Source organism: Chiloscyllium plagiosum, unplaced genomic scaffold, assembly GCF_037043375.1.
Source record: "Chiloscyllium plagiosum isolate Xiang-an unplaced genomic scaffold, Cpla_swu_hap1 HiC_scaffold_37, whole genome shotgun sequence".
NCBI lineage: Eukaryota > Metazoa > Chordata > Chondrichthyes > Orectolobiformes > Hemiscylliidae > Chiloscyllium > Chiloscyllium plagiosum.
The window spans coordinates 12,757,924-12,777,036 of record NW_028270175.1 but is presented as its reverse complement, the minus strand read 5'-3'; the positions used below and the strand labels follow the sequence as shown (position 1 = coordinate 12,777,036).

The following is a 19,113-nucleotide window of genomic DNA, read 5'->3' as shown; positions in this document are numbered from 1 at the left end:
TCCAAATGATGTTACTTCCTCCCAAATCCATGCCAATTTTTTCCACAGCTCCACATCAGAATTTCTTCAGTAAGAATTGCAGTTTCTGGTACAGTAATGAAACAGCCCAAATCAAAGCCACTTAAATTATGTGCATATGACCACATTTCTCAAATTTCTCTACAGCAATTCTCTACAGTGTCCGTTTCAAAGATGCATTCACTCCACTCTTCGGTCCACACCACCAGTTATTTACAGCATTGCTCAGTAATTAACTCCCCACTTAAATCCTTTTTTGTTCACTAGTCTTTTAGTCACCCCTCCTAATATGCTTTGGCTCAGCATCCATTTATATTGATCTCTGTCTTATGAACTGCATATTTTTCCCTGCTAACGGTAGTATATTTTTCGAATCAATTTCTATTGAATGTTTCTCTCCTATTTATTTTTAAGTTCTATGCAGCATGCTTTATACTACTGCTTACACACAAAAATGCAATGTTTCAAGAGAACTGCAAAATTATTTTTAAACTTTTAATCCAAGATTTTTTCTTGTATTTTTGGAGCATTTTGAATTCTGATATGTTTGCTGCATTATACAAATTCAGATATGAAAAGCTAATTATTCCAAACATCTCATGCTTGAGGTGCTACGGACAAAATAAGCAGATGCCTAATTAACAAGGAGCAAGTTCCCAGAAATTAATTATGTGCAGCTGTCACGTTTTTCAAACACCTTCAAGTAGCATTGTGACAGTAATGGCTCATGTGTGGCACTGTAGTATTATCCCTACCTCTGGGCCAGAAGGCTGGGTTCAAGTCCCACCTGTCCCAGAGGTGTGCATTAACATCACTGAACAAGCTGACTAGATAAATATCTAGCATTGTGGCAATGCATCTGCTCAAATGTTTGAGAGATTATATACTTATGCAACAATCATCACATCACAGAACCATCTAAAAATATGGATTGAATCATATAAATATTACATGTCAGTTGGTCAGAGTTATAGAAACTATAGCTTAGGCAGAGGACAATCAGATTATTGTGCTATGCTGATGTTAGTTCACCACCAAAGTGATATGTTGTAATCCTATTTACCGACATGATTTTACATTCTTTTCAAATACTTCTCAAGTTTTCTTTTAAACTATGCTACAGTCTATCTCCATAATCACTTGTTCTGAAGCATTGAGTACTAATAACCCTCCTTGAAAGAAAAATGTTTCTAATTTACACCTTTTTCTGATATCCATGATAATTCATTAACAACTAGTTGCCAATTCCAAACCCTTAAGAGGTTTTTAAATCTCTGTATGATCCATTTTCCTCACTTATTCTTCCACCTTCTGTAGAATATTGGCTCAATTTTGAAAGATTTTCTTCACAAGTACTTTTATTGCTTTGTGAAATTTGATTTATCAATAATATAATACTGGATTTGAATTCAGTATGATTCATACCAAAGAGTGGATGGAAGTTGGGAGAAATAAAGTCAAAAGTGACATATGGCTTGATGTCATGTTTTCATTTTTCATAGCATGGGATAAGATAGCAACATATAAAAGCAACATATATGTATGACAAAGTTTTTGACAAACTGTTTTGCTTTAGGAAGAAAAAAAATTAATTGCCATTATTGCTATGGCGGCGTCTTTGCACATGAGTTTGAACAGTGTTCGTGGCAGCAGGGTGGAGAATAATCACTCTCTAATCATTAAGTATAATGACACCATACATCGCTCAGGGAGAGTCCTGGTTTATTTACAACTATCAATAGAGGAAATCTTCCTGAAGTCCATTTATATTCCCAACACACAAAGATAGATAACAGAGCGGTTTGACACATGCTTTGTATTTGTAACAAACCATAAAAATACGGTTCTCCAAAACCCTATTTCATGAAAGCAGGGATCCTTTCAACATGATTAATCGGACACAGGTGACATAGTGCCTTATCTGAGAAAGAAAACAGCTCTGATTCTATCTGAAACTCAAATCCTTACCAAATGCTTAAATGCAAACCCAGAATGAAAAATCAAGTCAAAAACATGCTGGAGTAAAACTGAGTTTCCACGGTACATTTGTATAATCTGTCTGTTGTTTTGCAGCTGAGTGTCTCCATCTCTTCCTCCCCAGTGAAATGAAAGGGAAATTACGTAGCTGTTGTTTAACCAACAATTATTAATCACACAAATAATTGTTGGTTAAACAACAAAATAATCATGAAATTAAATCATTATCACTGATTAACCTTTTAGTCTTTAATTTTTCAAGTATTAAACAGATTTGAAGTGTTGTAGGACAGTTATATGAAACAGAGACAAAAGAATTGTCAGGAGAAAGTGAGGACTGCAGATGCTGGAGATCAGAGCTTAAAAATGTGTTGCTGGAAAAGCGCAGCAGGTCAGGCAGCATTAAAGGAGCAGGAGAATCGACGTTTGGGGCATAAGCCCTTCTTCAGGAATCATCGGCATTTCGGGCAGAAGGGCTTATGCCCGAAACATCAATTCTCCTGCTCCTTTGATGCTGCCTGACCTGCTGTGCTTTTCCAGCAACACATTTTTAAGCAAATAAATTGTCAGCCAATCCTTCCAGCATTAACTAGGAATATGCCCAGTTGGCACAAAATAAATCAACACAAGCAATTCTGTACCAATAAAATATATATTTAAAAAGGTGTTCATAAGATGTGGACATCAGTACATGGAACAGTTATTGCTCTAATTTCCCAGAGGGCAGTTAAGCGTCAACCACATCGTTGTATGTCTGGATTTACATGTAGGCCAGATCAGATTAGATTAGATTCCCTTCAGTGTGGAAACAGGCTCTTTGGCCCCACAAGTCCACACCGACCCTCTGAAGAGCAATCCACCCAGACCCATATCCCTCTGACTAATGGGCAATTTAGCATGGCCAATTCAGCTGATCTGCACATCTTTGGACTGTGGGAGGAAACCAGAGCACCCAGGGGAAATCCACACAGACACGGGGAGAATGTGCAAACTCCACACAGACAGTCGCCCGAGGCTGGAATCGAACCTGGGTCTCTGGTGCTGTGAGGCAGCAGTGCTAACTGAAGATTTTCTATGGCAGAGAGATGACAAATAGCATGTCTAATGAAGCAGATTTGAGGGGGATTTTAAAAGTGGGAACAGAATTAGTAAGGCAGAGATGTTTTACCAAAGAGTTGGGTAGAGCTCAGCACTGATAATGAAATAGAAGGAAGGTACACATCAGAATGCATGATCAGAAGAATGGGGGAATGTGTTGTGATGTAGGATGGGGAGTTAGTAGAGGAAAGATGAAGGAAGGCTAGAGAGAGCTTGCTAAATTAGCATGGGGAGTTTGGATTCAATGTTCTTGAGCTGGAGGTTGAGAAGACCAGTATGGTCTGTGAGTGAGATTTAGTGTAGAACAGATTAATACATGTGCAGTTTATAATAAGATAGAGGTGATGGCCCAGTGGTATTATCGCTGGACTATTAATCTAGAAGCTCAGATAATGTTCTGAGAACTTGGGTTCAAATCCTGCCTTGACAAATGGTAGAATTTGATTCAACAATAATCTGGAATTAAGAATCTACCGATGACCCTGAAACCATTGTCGACTGATGAAAATATGCCATTCTCACGTGGTCTGGCCTACATGTGACTCCAGACCTCCAGCAATGTAGGTGACTCTCAACTACCCTCTGAAATGGCCGAGCAAGCTACTTGGTTCAAAGGCAATTGGGGTGGGCAATAAATGCTGGCTAACCAGCGATTCCCACGAGTGAACTAAAGAAAGCATGAAGCTGGTGTTGGAGAAGGCAAATTTGAAAGAAAGAAGAACATGGATAAAATATTCAGTGGCAGTAGAGGTGAAATAATGGTCCTGTAATGGGGCAAATAGAAATAGCAACCTTACCAAGGACAGAATTGAATTTGGAACTCAATTCAGTGTGAAATAGAACACAAAGTCAGAGCGTTAAATTATGGAAGATGCTTTTACCTAAATATATTTGCCACAGACTTGTAGTAGAAAGGTCTCAGCTTCCGTGAGTGGAACTTAATAAAATAAGAAGGGCTTGCTTTGTAGTGAATTCTCTTTTACATATTTTCATGGTTTTGAACTATAAAGGCAAGTGAAAAGGAGCAATGGACTGTTTAAAATCTGCAGCAGATGGGGCACAGACTTCAGAGGAATCAGCTGCACTCAAGATTAAAAATAAAACATTTGATCTATTTTTCTCATGGCACCTGCGTTTAAATGAAAGAAAAAATATAGCAAGTAACTTCTCCTAATTGTGTAACAAGGTTTTATTAATATGGATGCCAAATTGTTTATGTCACTTGTATTATCTTCAGTGGCTGCACCGAGATAATTAATTCAAATCTATTTCTCCTGCATCTATCAGAAAGGTGTTAATTCATGTTGGGCTACAAATCCACAGCTTCCAGGTGTCTGCTGATATTCATTCTCCCTCAATTATCCTCCAAAACAATATGAAGCATTTTTGACCAAATATAAATACAAAGTGTGTCCACAATGATATGCGCTGTTTTTTATTCACTCATGGAACGTGAGTGTCACTGGCTGGCCAGTATTTATTGCTTGGCATTAGCTGCCATTGTGAAGATGGTGGTGAGCTGCCTTCTTGATCCATTGAGTCCATGTGCTGTACGTTCACCCACAATGCCATTATGGAAGGAATTCCAGGATTTTGATCCAGTAACAGTGAAGAAATGATGATATATTTCCAAGTCAGGATAGTGAGTAACTTGGAGGGGACTGGCAGGTGGTGGTTCCCATGTATCTGCTGCCCTTGTCCTTCAAGAAGGATTTAGTCATGGGTTTGGAAGGTGCTGTCAAAGATTCTTTGATGAATTTCTACAGTGCATTTCGGAGATAGTACACACTGCTGTTACTGAGCCTTTGTGGGGGAGGGAGTAGATGCTTGTGGATGTGTTGCCAATCAAGCAGGCTGTTTTGCCCTGGATGTTGTCAAGCACTCTGAGTGTTGTTGGAGCTGCACCCATCTGGACAAATTGGGAGTATTCCATTACACTCCTCACTGTCCCTTGTTGATGGTAGTCAGGCTTTCGGGAATCAGAAGGTGAGTTACTATCACTGGAGTATTAATCCAGAGTAAAGTCTATGTAATGTCTTGAGGACTTGGGTTCAAATCTCACCATGGCAGATGGCGGAATTTGAATTCAACATTAATTGGGAGCGGCACGGTGGCTCAGTGGTTAGCACTATTGCCTCACAACACTAGGGGCCTGAGTTTGATTCCCACCTTGGGCAACTGTCTGGAGCTGTAGAGTTTGCAGGTTGTTGCTGAGCAGGTGCTGCTTGATAGCACTGTTGATGACACCTTCCATCAGTTTCCTGATGATCAAGAGTAGGTTGGTGGGGCAATAATTGGCTGGCTTGAATTTGAGTTGCCTTTTATGTACAGGACATATCTGGCCAATTTTCCACATTGTTAGGTAGATGCCAGTGTTGTAACTGAACTGGAACAGTTTAGCTAGGGGAGTGGCAAATTCTGAAGTGCAAGTCCATGCGTATTATAAAGAAGGAACACCAAATCCACAGTAGGAGTCACTGATTTTTATTTTCCTTATATTTAGATTGTAGAGATCAATATTGGAGCAAAAGGATGTTATAACAGACGTGATCAATTAAAGCATCACTGACTCGAAAACAAACTAGCTTCTTTTAGTCTGTATACCATTATAAATGACCAAGTTTCATGTCCTTTTTATTTCTGGGTGCTGATCTAAACCTGATTATTTATGCTGCCTTTCCTGCTGGTTACAGGAAAGCAGTACAATGACCAACCTCCCTGTGTCACATCCCCTGAAAAATGTTTACTTCAGGATCAAGCATACAGCAGTAAAAGTTGGCTGGAGATGAAGGAGCACTTCCAACAATGAATTATCACAGGCATCACTTGGGCGATATTCAGGCCACTACCATCCACTCCAATGTTTGAGATTTGATGGGTGCACAAACTGATTCAGCAGCTATTATGGCAAACCCTCCATGTGACTTTGACAGATTAAGAGTAAAATAGTCACAGTCACAATTCATCTCAGGTTTTGAGGCAAGCAAGCTTATTCAATACATCATTTCTCACATCCTATTAAAATTGTAATATGAAACACACTGCCATTTTATATTAGCTTTTTGCTAAATCAGGTAATGTATTAAAACTTAAGCCCTGCTAGAATGAAATTGTCATGATGTCCAGATTTTTAAGCAGGTGAGTCTTAATATCTGCACCAGAGGTTATAAGTTCTGTTCACATACTCTTGACTTTCATGCACTCTCTGCCCCACTAAGCATCCAGCTCCAAACCCCGTGGAATAATGCATTTCTAACATCATAGTTCAGCTACCTCCTGAAGTACAGTGGATGGGTACACATTAATACAAAAAGCTAACATTGACACAGTGGGTGATATTTCCTAGGGGTAGTGATCAGGCACATCTGCCCCACCTCAAGGATTTTCATTTTATCCGAGGTTTGATATGATATTGTGTCATAAAGCTGAGGGGACCAGTGAGTCCTGGGCTTTCTCACTGGGAGCTCAAAGGGCAAGCGAGGCTGAGCATTACACAGTTGCATGTCAAAGAATTTCTTTTAAGCAGAGAAACTTAGATGAACCTGATCCAGAAAGTCTAAATGCAGATGATCTAGATGCAAAATAGCACCAAGTTTGCAAAGAGCATTTAAGGCAAATGAAGCAGTAATTACATACTTCCAATCTTGAATTTTAAAATCTCAAAGATTGTAGAAAACCAGAAAGACTGAGGAAATTAGGATATTACATAATTTTGATGATTTTAGAATTTATGAGTTAGAATAGGAATTGATTCTAATCAGTTTATGACACAGGTGTACAGGCCACATCTTTATATTTTTCATTAGTTTTGAATTGTGGATAAAAATGGGAAAACGATACTGCTTTAAATCAAGGACTGCTGAAGGAGAAGTTGCTGTTTTAAAATAAGTTACTGGAACTCACTGTGAGCTGTATTTACATTGTCACTTTGTTCAAGCAGTGGGGGAGAATTGCTGGACTCATCGGCACTGTGGATGCATGCTCAGGGCAGTCTTGCCCACAGACAGACTGCTGATTGGTTTTTCAATCAGAAACATTGTGTGGGCCAGGAGATATCAGCATGACAACAACTCTTTTATTGACTCCTGGACAGGTGGCCAGCCTGTGTGTGAACTATACAGCGACTGAAAGCCTCCAGACTCTAAAAAGAGAACAGCCTGTCTCTCTTTTTGCAGAACAGTAACAACAATTTGGAAGATAGCTAGCTATTCTCAAAGACAACCTATAAACTGAGGCCTATAACTATTAACTGTAAGATGTTGTCATCTCATATGATCTGATAAATTGCCTGAGAGCTTATGGAATGAGGGAACAAATAATGTGTTTATTAATTAAGAGTAAATTGGGTGTGAAGTAGTTGTATAAATTTGGGGAGCTAGTAAATCAGTGGGGCTGCGTTTAATGGAGTGTGGCTAACTGACATAGAGCTGTCGCATAAGAGTATGGTCTTGAATTCTACTTAAATACTGACACTGAACAATTAATGTGTCAACTGCCCTGTGATTTCAGTAAAGAACTCAGGGGACCTGAAATGAAGAAAATCAGAAATTAGAGGACTTGGAAGAAGCAAAAGGACAATTTATTGAATCACTGATTCCTGATGAAGGACTTATGCCCGAAACATCGATTCTCCTGCTCCTCAGATACTGCCTGACCTGCTGATTCTTTTTCCAGGACCACACTCTAGACTCTGATCTCCAGCATCTGCAATCTTCACTTTCTCCTATCTCATTGAATCAGATGGACTGGTGTTATTGAACAGTGTTCCCCTGGGTGTTCCTTCACCCATAACATCTATGATATTGAGCTTGTCTGAATCTGTCTGCATGTGAATGTATGGGTTTAGGCAGGGGAAGAGTTTAAGTCAGAGAGTTTATAAGTTGATCATTCATATTTTTTGTGCCTGTGATTGGAATTAAATTATTTGCAATAAATAATAGCTTCTTACTAAGTGCAGAAACCTGGTCTGTTTTCAGTTAACCTGAGTTTGTCAGACAACAAAAACTGGGAATTTTGAGTAAATTGATTAAATATTTAACATTTATGACAATCCCAGTGGCAATAAGGCTCAAGTATCAGTATGCTTTCCCAAGTAGATCATGGCACAGGACACAGAAAGAGATCGGGAGATAAAATAATTGAAGCTTGGGAGGAATGAAGGAAAAGTTACATTTAGCAAGGTCCATTGCTCGGAGACTGGGTATGCAAGCTGCAATCTTTTGCCTCAAATTCAACTTGGCTCAGCTCATAACCCACTCGTCTCAAACAGAAATCTAATGGAGCATTACTCTATGACAAATAACACCATGTGTGACCTGGGGTTGCTTGGTACGAACAGTGGGTGCCTGAAACAGAGAATATTCCAATTACAAGCAATGGCATTTTTCACTTGGATTAGCAAAAAAATTAAGACAAAACTCCAGATTTAAACTCAGCAGGGAAATGCTTAAAAATAGTTACAAGGCAGAAACTATGTTTTCATTCCCTTGCCCTAATCATTTTATAATGACAACCTATATTTATATGATACCTTTAATGCAGTAAAATGTCCCAAGGTGCTTCAATGACGTAACTTAGCGCCAAGCTACATAAGGGAATATTAGGACACCCACTCAAAATCTCAGTCAAAGTATTATTTTCTAAGGAGCGCTCTAAACGAGAGATATACAAGACAGGAAGAGTCATTCGGAATGAAATTCCAGATGTTAGAGCCAAGGCTGATGAGTGCATGGTGGATTGAAGGAAATCAGAGGGTGTATGAAAATTGGGGACTATTTATGTTAACAGCAGTGTTGAATCAATGGCCAAACCTGACTGTGCAATTTGGCAGCAGTCAACACTAGGAACCAGGGGAGGCCAGCATAAATACAGTATTCAACTTTACCAATCTATTGGCCAGAAGGAACAGAAATGATTCCCTTTCTGAGAAACAAATAAACAAATCATGCAGGCACTTGGTTCATGTACCACACAAGTTCTACTTAACCCTATTGGTGTAACATTCTATTCCTCTTTCTATTATGTTTGTATAGGTTTCCTCTTGCATCTGAATGAGGCTGCACTGGGTCAGAGGCATCTATAAATTAGTCTGCAGTTTATTCACACAGACATTTGGTTGTCTGATTTTAAATAAAAACTCATACTTATAGGGCACTTCTCACATTTGCAGAAGTCCCAAACTATTTTTGAAATTGAGTTATTTGTTAAGTGGGCATGTACAACATTAAATTTAAGCAGTGTACATTATCTCAGCAACTACGGAATGAATTAATTACCAGGTAATTTGCTTTTTATGATTGAGAGAAAAATATTAGCTAATATTAGAATAAAATAAGAAATTATCATTCTTTTTCAATTATTGCCATGCAATGCCAGTTGGTGGAATATCTGATTAAAAGACTATTCACATCATATACCACTTAAGGTCAACCTGGATTAAGCACTGAAGTCAATTTTAATCTATAATGTCCTATTTAAGAAACAAGAGGATTATCAACTGAGGCCGTTGCATCTGAGGCAACAGACTGTAGCTTGCTTATCCATCTAGCAATGGTCCTTGCTCTCCCTAACTTTTCTTTAATATTATCCTCCACTCTCTTCCTGCTCTCCGCAGCCTACACTGATGAAATCTAAATCCCATTCCAACTCATCCACCCTGAAATCATCAAAAGTACGGACCATCCTAATTTACCTGGTCTTTCCTGCATTCTATAATCTTTTAGATATTAAAACTCAAAGTCGGTGGTGTATAATAACTGTTCCATTTACCTCACAATCTGGTCACAATCTAGGTGTTAGCCTGCACTCTAAATCAGGACCTTCATTAAGGTTTCTCAGTTAAAATGAAAGTCACTTAAGAAAGCGTGAATGTGCAATTCTCGGACTAGCTTGCCCAACTCTCAAAGTATAGAAGCCCAAGATGGATTGATCGCCTTAATTTGATGACAGTGTTCAAAGCTCAATCAAATTACCTTAAAGCAAATGAATATTTAAGGTGAGAATCTTTGCATGAAGAGAGAACAATTTAACAGTTTTGAAGAATTAATACAACAATCTTAGAGTTGAATGAAACTCAAGACAAATAGAGAACCAGTGTAATTTTAATGTTAATAGCTAATGCTTAGTCAGATTTTGTGGTCCAAGCACTTTCAACTCCAATGAATCATGTACAGCCTCTAAATTTGTCCTTATTCGCTATGCCTGAGAGGCACATCTTGAATTTTTTATGAATAACAGTGTTCAGGTGCTATTCCGCATGCCTCAAAATAGCATCAGAGATGTTATTTATATCATGTTATTATTTGCACGGGGCAAAAAATAGCTTCCACAGTTCTATGCCAGGATATTCAAAATGCTCAGCCAACACAAAATCAATATAGTGATTGCTACTCAGTGTGTGTTGCATGGCAACATGTTTTCAGATAACCAGTTGGAAATTAGGAAATAACTCTCTGTTGCATATTTTCATCATTTGTTTTCAAGTTTATAACCAATACTTCAAAGCTGTTCACACACTTGTAAAATCGAGCAGCTACTCTATGACTTCCTACAGTAAAGATATGAGGTACACATTAAAAAATGGCCTTTTGCTATTAATTACAGATTCAAAGGGGTACTCTGCAAAATGCATGATGGTACATGTCAAAATTGAACAAAACAACACGTCAAGACAGGGCACACACAAACACTCTAAAACAGAACACTTAGATACACGAAAATGGAGCACTCAAACACTCTAAAACACAGTGCAATGACACACCCAGACAGAGCACACTGACACGTCTAAACATGATACACCAACTTATCAAATAGTTTATATCCAGACACCATTGAGGACATACCCACACATTGAGGTCACACTCACAAATCAAACAGGACACATCAATACACCAAGCAGGGCACACCAAACAGGTGACACCAAATTGGACACAGCAACACACCAAACAGGATACACCAACACACCAAGTAGGTTACACCAACACACCAAAGTGGATGTACAACACATGAATACAAGATAACAAGATACAATAATAAACAAAATTAGGAGATACAGATACACCAAAACACCCAAGCAAGACACACCACTATATGAAAGCAGGTCACACCAACACACCAAATCAGTGCATATCAACAGATTAAAACCAGGTACACCAATACAGGATATGCAATGTAGCAAAAGCACATCAAACCAACATATCAAAACAAAAATGTTTATGCTATTCACTTCAGTTGCTCCTTACAGTAGCAAATTCCACATTCTAACCAGTCTCTGAATAAAAATGTTTATTCTCAACTCTTTATTAGATTTATGTATTTAAAGTTGCTAGTTTGGTCTTTATCATAAACACCAGTAGTGCCCATCCCCAAATTTTCCTGTTTCCAATTTCATTAATTTTGTTATTATTCCACAGTAGGCCCAGACAGTGAACAACAGAAGACTACTTAAACATTTTCATCTGATGTTTAAGTTTCCTGTGCACTATCCGGAAGGATTGAATGAATAATGATTAGAAGAGACACATGTTTCCTCTCACCCTGACATTGAGTCATGGGGGCTCAATTACTCCTTTAGTTCAGATCAACTAACTCTGAGTAGTTTGCTGACTAAAGAGAGACTTGAGGTATGCCTGAATTGCACAATGCAACACTTTAATTTACCAGGCCATCAATGATGTTACAATGAACTTTGCTGTTATTAACTAATAACAGCTTAATCAATTATTGTACAGCTAATTGACTGTAGTAGATGACGTTTTATAATGAACATAACTCCACATTTTTGTAAATCAAGGGGACCAATTATCTGATCTCAGTTATTTTAAATTTTCAATTAACTTTATGCTTCATACAATTAAATTGCTGAAGGCGAGTGATCAGGACTATTACCTGACACAGTAATAGATACCATGACACTGGCAGACCAGGCAGCTGAGTTCAGTTTTATCAAGCTGCATTGAAATTCTGATAAATAATCTATGTATGTTCAGTTACTGAACATCTTCCACTGCCCATTCAAATAACTTTATTTGTGGATTGCCACACTTTGTTTTACATTCTAGCTGGTGCTGTCTGAGACAACATTGATATCCGATATATCAGGATTTTATCAGCCCAACAAGATAAAAGGGTAAATTATTATTTCAATTTCATGGCAGATGTTATGATTTAGAACAAAGACTATGTCACATTGACATTTCTGGTTGGAATTTCTCGAAGGATGACAAAGAAAGAGCAGGGGACAGGGACTAATTGGGCAATTTTTTGAATGAAGTGGTACAAGCACAATGGAATGAATGGCCTCCTTCTGAATTATATAATTGTATGAACTTCAGGTTTCTGTTTTAAAATGGATATAGGTTCCTTGATGAATCAGCTGGTGCGTTCTAATATGCTTTCAAGTTGATCAAGTTATGACAATCCCAGCACGTTGAGGGTCTAAAACTGAGGGCAATAGTTAGGCAAGATTTCTGCTTCAAATCACATCCACTCTGTTAGGATATATATGGACAATGGGTGAGGAAATGGTTGAGCTCAGCTGGGATGCCTCTAGGGTCCATGACCCTGTATGTACCAGAGAACTTGGTTAGCCCAGTTGGCTGGACAGCTAGTCCCTGATGCTGACTGACACCAACTGCACACATTGAATTCCTGTACCATTAAGGTCCCACCATCTCAATCTTTCCCCTTGCCTGGGATCTGATGACCCTCAGGTTAAACCACACCCAGTTCTCGCTCAATAATTATAAAATGGGACTATGGTGACTTCAATTTTTCTGGAGAACTGTATCAATGATATGGCATCTTTAAATCAGGTGCTGGGAATAGGGAAGAATATTTGGAAACTGTCTCCCGCAGGATCATAGAAATCTTAGCATACCACTCATATCAGTGTATGAGAACTTACAAGCGTGTGTTAAAGTTCTCCTGGTGCAAACATTTATATGAAATTAATATGTTCAGGTTAACGAAAACCGAATGTTCTGATGTTTTGCGGAAGGATCACCAGACCCAAAATGCTAGATTTCTCTTCCCAGATGCTGCTAGGCCTGTTGAGCTTTTCCAGCAGTCTTCAGGTCAAGTCCTGGGAGAGGAGTGGAGTGGGTTATGGGGGGTGGAATCAGTGTGGAGAGCGATGGCATCACCTATGGAGTGAGGAGTAGGTGAACACCCATATTCCTTCTGGCTGAATTGATGGCATTTAACTTGAAAGAACTTTCTGTTGGTAATCCCTGGGACTGATAGCAAAGTTTGATCTGGTCTTGATACCTGTTCCATTTTTTGCACACTCCTTTCAGCAAAGGATCCTTCAAGTGCTGTTTGGTCATTCATTTACGTGACCAAGATTTTTGCTAGCATTCAAGGTTGTATTAGCACAAGCATAGATGGTCAGTTATATTTATTGGGCACTGTGTGACCATATAATTGTTTAAGAAATTTTTAAACAAGTTCAAAAGAAAAACAGTGGGGTTGCACCTTGAATGAGAAAGGGAAAGGGTATTAAATTAGCTGTTGAAAAATGGCTCATTTCTCTCATTACTCTGCGATGTTCAAGTCACAAACTCAGTGCACCCCTTGATTGTATTGATTCAAATGATATTTTACATTGCTAATGAGTTTGCATGAGAACTTGATTGTACCTTTACCTTTGCAAACCGGCAGAGTGTTCAGCACATTCTGGGTGCAGTGTGGGAACTGAGCCCTCACCCTGCACCAAAACACTTCAGAACCCACCATCAGGAAGTGCTTCAATTTATAAATGTCACTTACACTGATGCCACAAAACATCTGTTCATAGAAACAGAAAATAGAATTCAAGTACTCATTGAGAATAATTGTAATTTTCTCTTAAACATTATTCAAAATTCTGAGTATAAATGGCCATGAAAATTACAGTGAGCATAACAACATATGAATATTTAATATGTTAGCACAAAACTCTGTCACTTATGGATGACATTAAGCTGCTTAAAATAAATGTATTAACCTCTCCAAAACGGTAAAGATTTATCAAATGTGCACTGTAATCCCACACTGTAATTTCTAGGGCGAGGAGGACCTGCTGGTGACTCTTAACTGCAACCCACAATGTTTAGCCAGTAATAAAAAAATTCTTTATCAGTGAACTCCACACTGATGTGCATGCTGCACTTTTTACAACAAACAGAGAACATTGTAAGGCAGATGCAAAATTCAGCAAATGACGTCCTGAAGAAATATTGTTATCAAAATCTTTGCAATAGAAGTAAAGCAGCAGACTTGAAGATATTTTTTTCAAACTGATTTTGAAATTAAAGTATTTTATCATCTTTATTTATTGTGTCCTGTTTACAAAGATAATCGAGGACAAGGTTGTGGAATTGTTTTTAGTTTGCTACTTGTTGTTATGCTCACTATAATTTTCATGATCATTTATACTCAAAATTTTGAATACTGTTTAAGAGAAAATTACATTTATTCTTCATGAGTATTTGAATTCTATTTCCTGTTTCTTTGAATAGATTTTTTGTGACATTGAGCAGCCATCATAGCAAGCAGCCACAATATAGCCTCAGCCTTAAAACAGCACCTGTTACAGCACTGATGTGACACCTTTGTGTCTCACAGCTGCTATCTTTGTGTTGTTAGAATCTACAGTTCATGTCAACAGGAAATCTTACATTTCAAACTTGAATCTGTAGAACTGTAATGAGGCTTCCCATTGGATTGCTGCCCATCATGATAACTCTTTCTGTCGTACGCACATTGCTGGTGCTCTATCTCCGGGTCATTTGACAAAGTCCTTCTTAACAATATTTTCAATAAGCTGCTTCCATTTAGCAAGGAGCTTGCAGAGAAGCTTTCAGGCCATCCGAGAACACTGATGAACAAAATGGACTTAGCTCCATAATGGATTGAAGCAACACAGGAAACAAATATGCTTCTCTAAGCCAAGAAGTTATCAAAGAAGGTGAAAAATAAGACAATGTAGTTAAAATAGAGAATGGAGAATAGAAAGAGAAAACTGGCAATAAAGAAGTAATGGTTTTTCAAACTACTTTATTCAACTTTAATGCAATTAGTACAAGAATGCTACTATAAATCTGGGTGTTGACATATAATAGTATCAGTTCTGCAGGACAATAGCCACAACGTCAGAAGATTTTTTTAAAGTGGCCAACTCAGAGAATACATATGGCTCCCAACAATCTCAAGGTTAAAAGCATCAGAAACGCAAGGCTTTTCATCCAATGAAGAAGGGCTTATGCCCGAAACATTGATTCCCCTGCTCCTTGGATGCAGCCTGCCTGCTGCGCTTTTCCAGCAACACATTTTTCAGTTTTCATACACTCTCAACATATTGAATTTGAATCCTGTGATTACTGTTGAAAATGTGTAATTACTGAATATATTTTACAGTGTGCAATTCCTATGTCGTTATTAAGGTTACTGAGTACATGCCAAGAAATGTCAAATTTCTTCTAAGAAGCTGACTTAAACATAGTTGTTGAGGACACATCAATCTCAATTGGGATAGTTAAATTTGCATCACAGTGGAACAGAGAAAATTTAAAAATGAGGTACTTACAACACATGTAAAGGAACCACTCCAACTGATCAGGCAATAAAGTATATAACTGAGAGGGACTAATTCCTAATCAAAGTAGATACTAGATTTTCTTAAAAAGCAGTCATATTTTTGTTGACTCATGTCTGTATCCAAAAACCTCACTGTATCAAAATGAAAATTCATTGCATCATTTCCTACCCTGACTTATTTATTGTTATGACCTTAACATGTCCTCACCATCCTCAGTCTTCCTTCACTCCTCTACATTGCATAATGCAAATCCATGTTGTTGTCAGGTATCAAGGTTTCTTGATGCATCTCAGTTCCACTTCACTCTTTTATTAAGTCTTCTGAACCTTGGCCTTTCTGCTAAATTTCTCAATTTACAAAAATGACAGCTAGGTCTATTTAAAGAGGACATGGTCGTGCCATCCATAGCTTCGGGTCAAATTCAGCAGTGTGCTCTAATACTAAGTGCATATAATTACAAGTTGGAACGCCATCTGGAAGGCCAAGTAGCAAAAGCGGATGCATTGAGCCACCTCCCACTGGCTGATACATTACCGGTGGAAGAGCCACTGGAAGAGTCCATAATGATTTTTGATTTTCTGGACACACTTCCAGTCACAGCTGACAATATTAGACTTTGGATACAGAAAGGTCTGGTGCTGGCAAAGCTGAAACAAGTGGTGGTGATGGAGAAACCAAAGGGCCATGGACCCAGAGAGACCATGTCATTGTCAGCATACTATTATGGGGAGCAACAGTGACTGTCGCGAGCAAACGTTGCTGCCAGATACTCACTGAATTCCATCAGGGGTTTGAGATCTTGGATAAGATTTGTAGCTCAGGTTGTGGATCAGTTTGCTCATTTGCTCGCTGAACTGGTGGGCTTGTTTTCAGACATTTTCATCACCAAGCTAGGTAACATTACCAGTGAGCCTCTGAAGAAGTGCTTGTGTTCTGTCCTACTTGCTATGTATGTGTCTTGGTTTGTTGTGGTGGGTGATATCATTTCCGGTTGTTTCTGAGACATTGGTAAATGGGATCGAAATCTACATGTTTATTAATGGAGTTCCGGTTTGAATACGAGGCCTCACGGAATTCTCGTGCGTTTGTTTGGCCTATCCCAGGATGGATGTATTGTCCCAGTTGAATTGGTGTCTCTTTTCCCCTGTGTGTATGGATACCAATGATAACTGGTCATGTCTTTTGGCGGCTAGTTGGTGCTCATGTATCCTGGTAGCTAGTCTCCTGCTGGCTTGCCCAACATAATGTTTGTTACAGTCCTTGAAGGGTATTTTGTATATTACATTCGTTGTTCTGGCTACGGGTACGGTGTCCTTTAAATTAATCAGTAGTTGGTTCAGTGTGGTAGTAGGTTTGTGGGCTACCATGATGCCTAGGGGCTGGAGTAGTTTAGTGGTAATCTTTTGTCATCCACCAGACTACTTCGGCCCCTAGGATTCATGGTAGCCCACAAACCCACTCGAACAACTAAAGGACCCCATATCCACAGCCAGAATAACAAACATAAGATACAAATTATCCTCCAAGAAGTGCAACAAACATTACATTGGACAAACCGGCAGGAAACTAGCCACCAGGATACATGAGCACCAACGAGCTGCCAAACCACATGACCAATTATCACTGTATTCCAAACACACAGACAAAGAGGGACTCCAGTTCGACTGGGACAATACATCCATCCTGGGACAGGCCAAACAAAGACACGCGCAGGGATTCCTAGAAGCCTGGCATTCAAGCCGGAACTCCATTAACATGGATCTCATTTACCAACCTCTCAGAAACAGAACCGGAAATGCTTTCACCCACCACCACAAACCAAGACACATCCGAAGCAAGTGGGACAGAGCACCAATGCTTCACCGGAGGCTCACTGGTGATGTTATTTAGCATGGTGACAAAATGCCTGAAAACAAACCTACCAGCTCAGCTAGCAAACCAACAACCTGATCCATTAGAGGTTTCTGAAATGAAGATGTTGGTGAGAGGTTATGTCTAATGGCCAGGATTGGACGCAGACATAGCCGTGTTGGTGGGGCAGTGCCTAGAGTGCCAACAAGGACAAAAATTACTGCCAGCAGTTACCCATATTCGTGGGAATGGCTGGGTAAACCCTGGATTCGGTTACATGTTGACAATGCAGGTCCTTTAATCAGCTCAACATTCTTAGTCATTGTGGAAGCTCACAGCTGGACGTGCATACAGCTCAATTGTCAAACATGGAGGTGATGATAGAAAAATGGCAAACATGGACTCCCAGAACTGTGGGTCACAGATAAAAGGCCATCATTTAAGAGCAGGGAATTTGAGTATTTCCTAAAGTCAAATGGCATTCAATATACAAGGAGAGCTCCATACCATCCATCATCCAATGGAAAAAAAAGCCTACAGCTTCACTAGATTCCAAACTGTACCAGTTCCTATTTGATTATAGGACCACGACTCGCAACTACAGGGATAGCTCCAGCAGTTGCTAATGGGGAGAAGACTCCATACCAGGTTAAGTATGACCTTCCCCGAGCTTGGGGGTTCAGGAGAAGGTGAAACAGCACCAGTAACACCAATGTTGTACCCAAGACTCCGCTAAGCGAGAGAAGCAGTTTACCTCTGGGGATGATATTGTGTGTATGAACTACAGGAATGGCACTGCATGTATAAGAGGTATGGTCAACATGAGGTCAGGACGAGTGATGTGTAAAGTTCGGGTAGATGTGACAGTCCTTAACAAGCATGTGGACCATATGAAAGCTGCAAACTCGCAAACAGGACAGAAGCAAAATGTGCCTGGTTCCTCAGAAGTTGGAAAAGCTGTCAGAACCTGTGGGTTCTCCCACTCATCAAGCATTGAAGAGACCTCAGAATGTGAGAAAGATATAATGGATGTCACCACCTTGACACCTTTGCTGCCTGAAGAAGAGAATGAATTTCTTCCAAGATGGTCTGGATACAAGAGGTAAGCTACTGTGCATAACATGCCGTCTATATCTGAAGGCAGTGTTGGAGAAGCCTGACCTGGTTTAAAATGCCCCAGCAGGAGCAGGCCTATGTCGTTGGACTAAGAGGGGGAAGAGTATAGTGATTGTAACGAGGTTAAGAGTATAAGGATAGGAATGTTATGCTGCAGCTTTATAGACCTTCAGTTAGGCCACATTGGGAATACTGCATACAGTTCTGGTCACCACACAACCAGAATGATGGGAAGGCTTTGGAGAGGATACAGAAAAGGTTTACCAGGATGTTGCCTGGTATGGGGGATTTTAACTTTGAAGAAAGGTTGGATAGACTGGGCTTCTTTTTACTGGAACATATGAGAATGAGGGGCAACCTGACAGAAGTCTATAAGATTGTGAATGGTGTGGAGAGTGGAAAGTTTGAGGCTTTTGCCCAGAGTGGAGGGGGCAATTACTAGGGGACACAGGTTCAAGGTACGGGGTGGGGAATAT

General features: G+C 39.4%; 1 protein-coding gene across 4 annotated transcripts in view; it reads right to left on the bottom strand.

Annotated features, from left to right (window-relative positions):
• Positions 1 to 19,113, bottom strand: part of acot7 (acyl-CoA thioesterase 7) — a 284,291-nt gene that overhangs the window by 3,524 nt on the left and 261,654 nt on the right. The gene's annotated exons all lie outside the window — the stretch shown is intronic.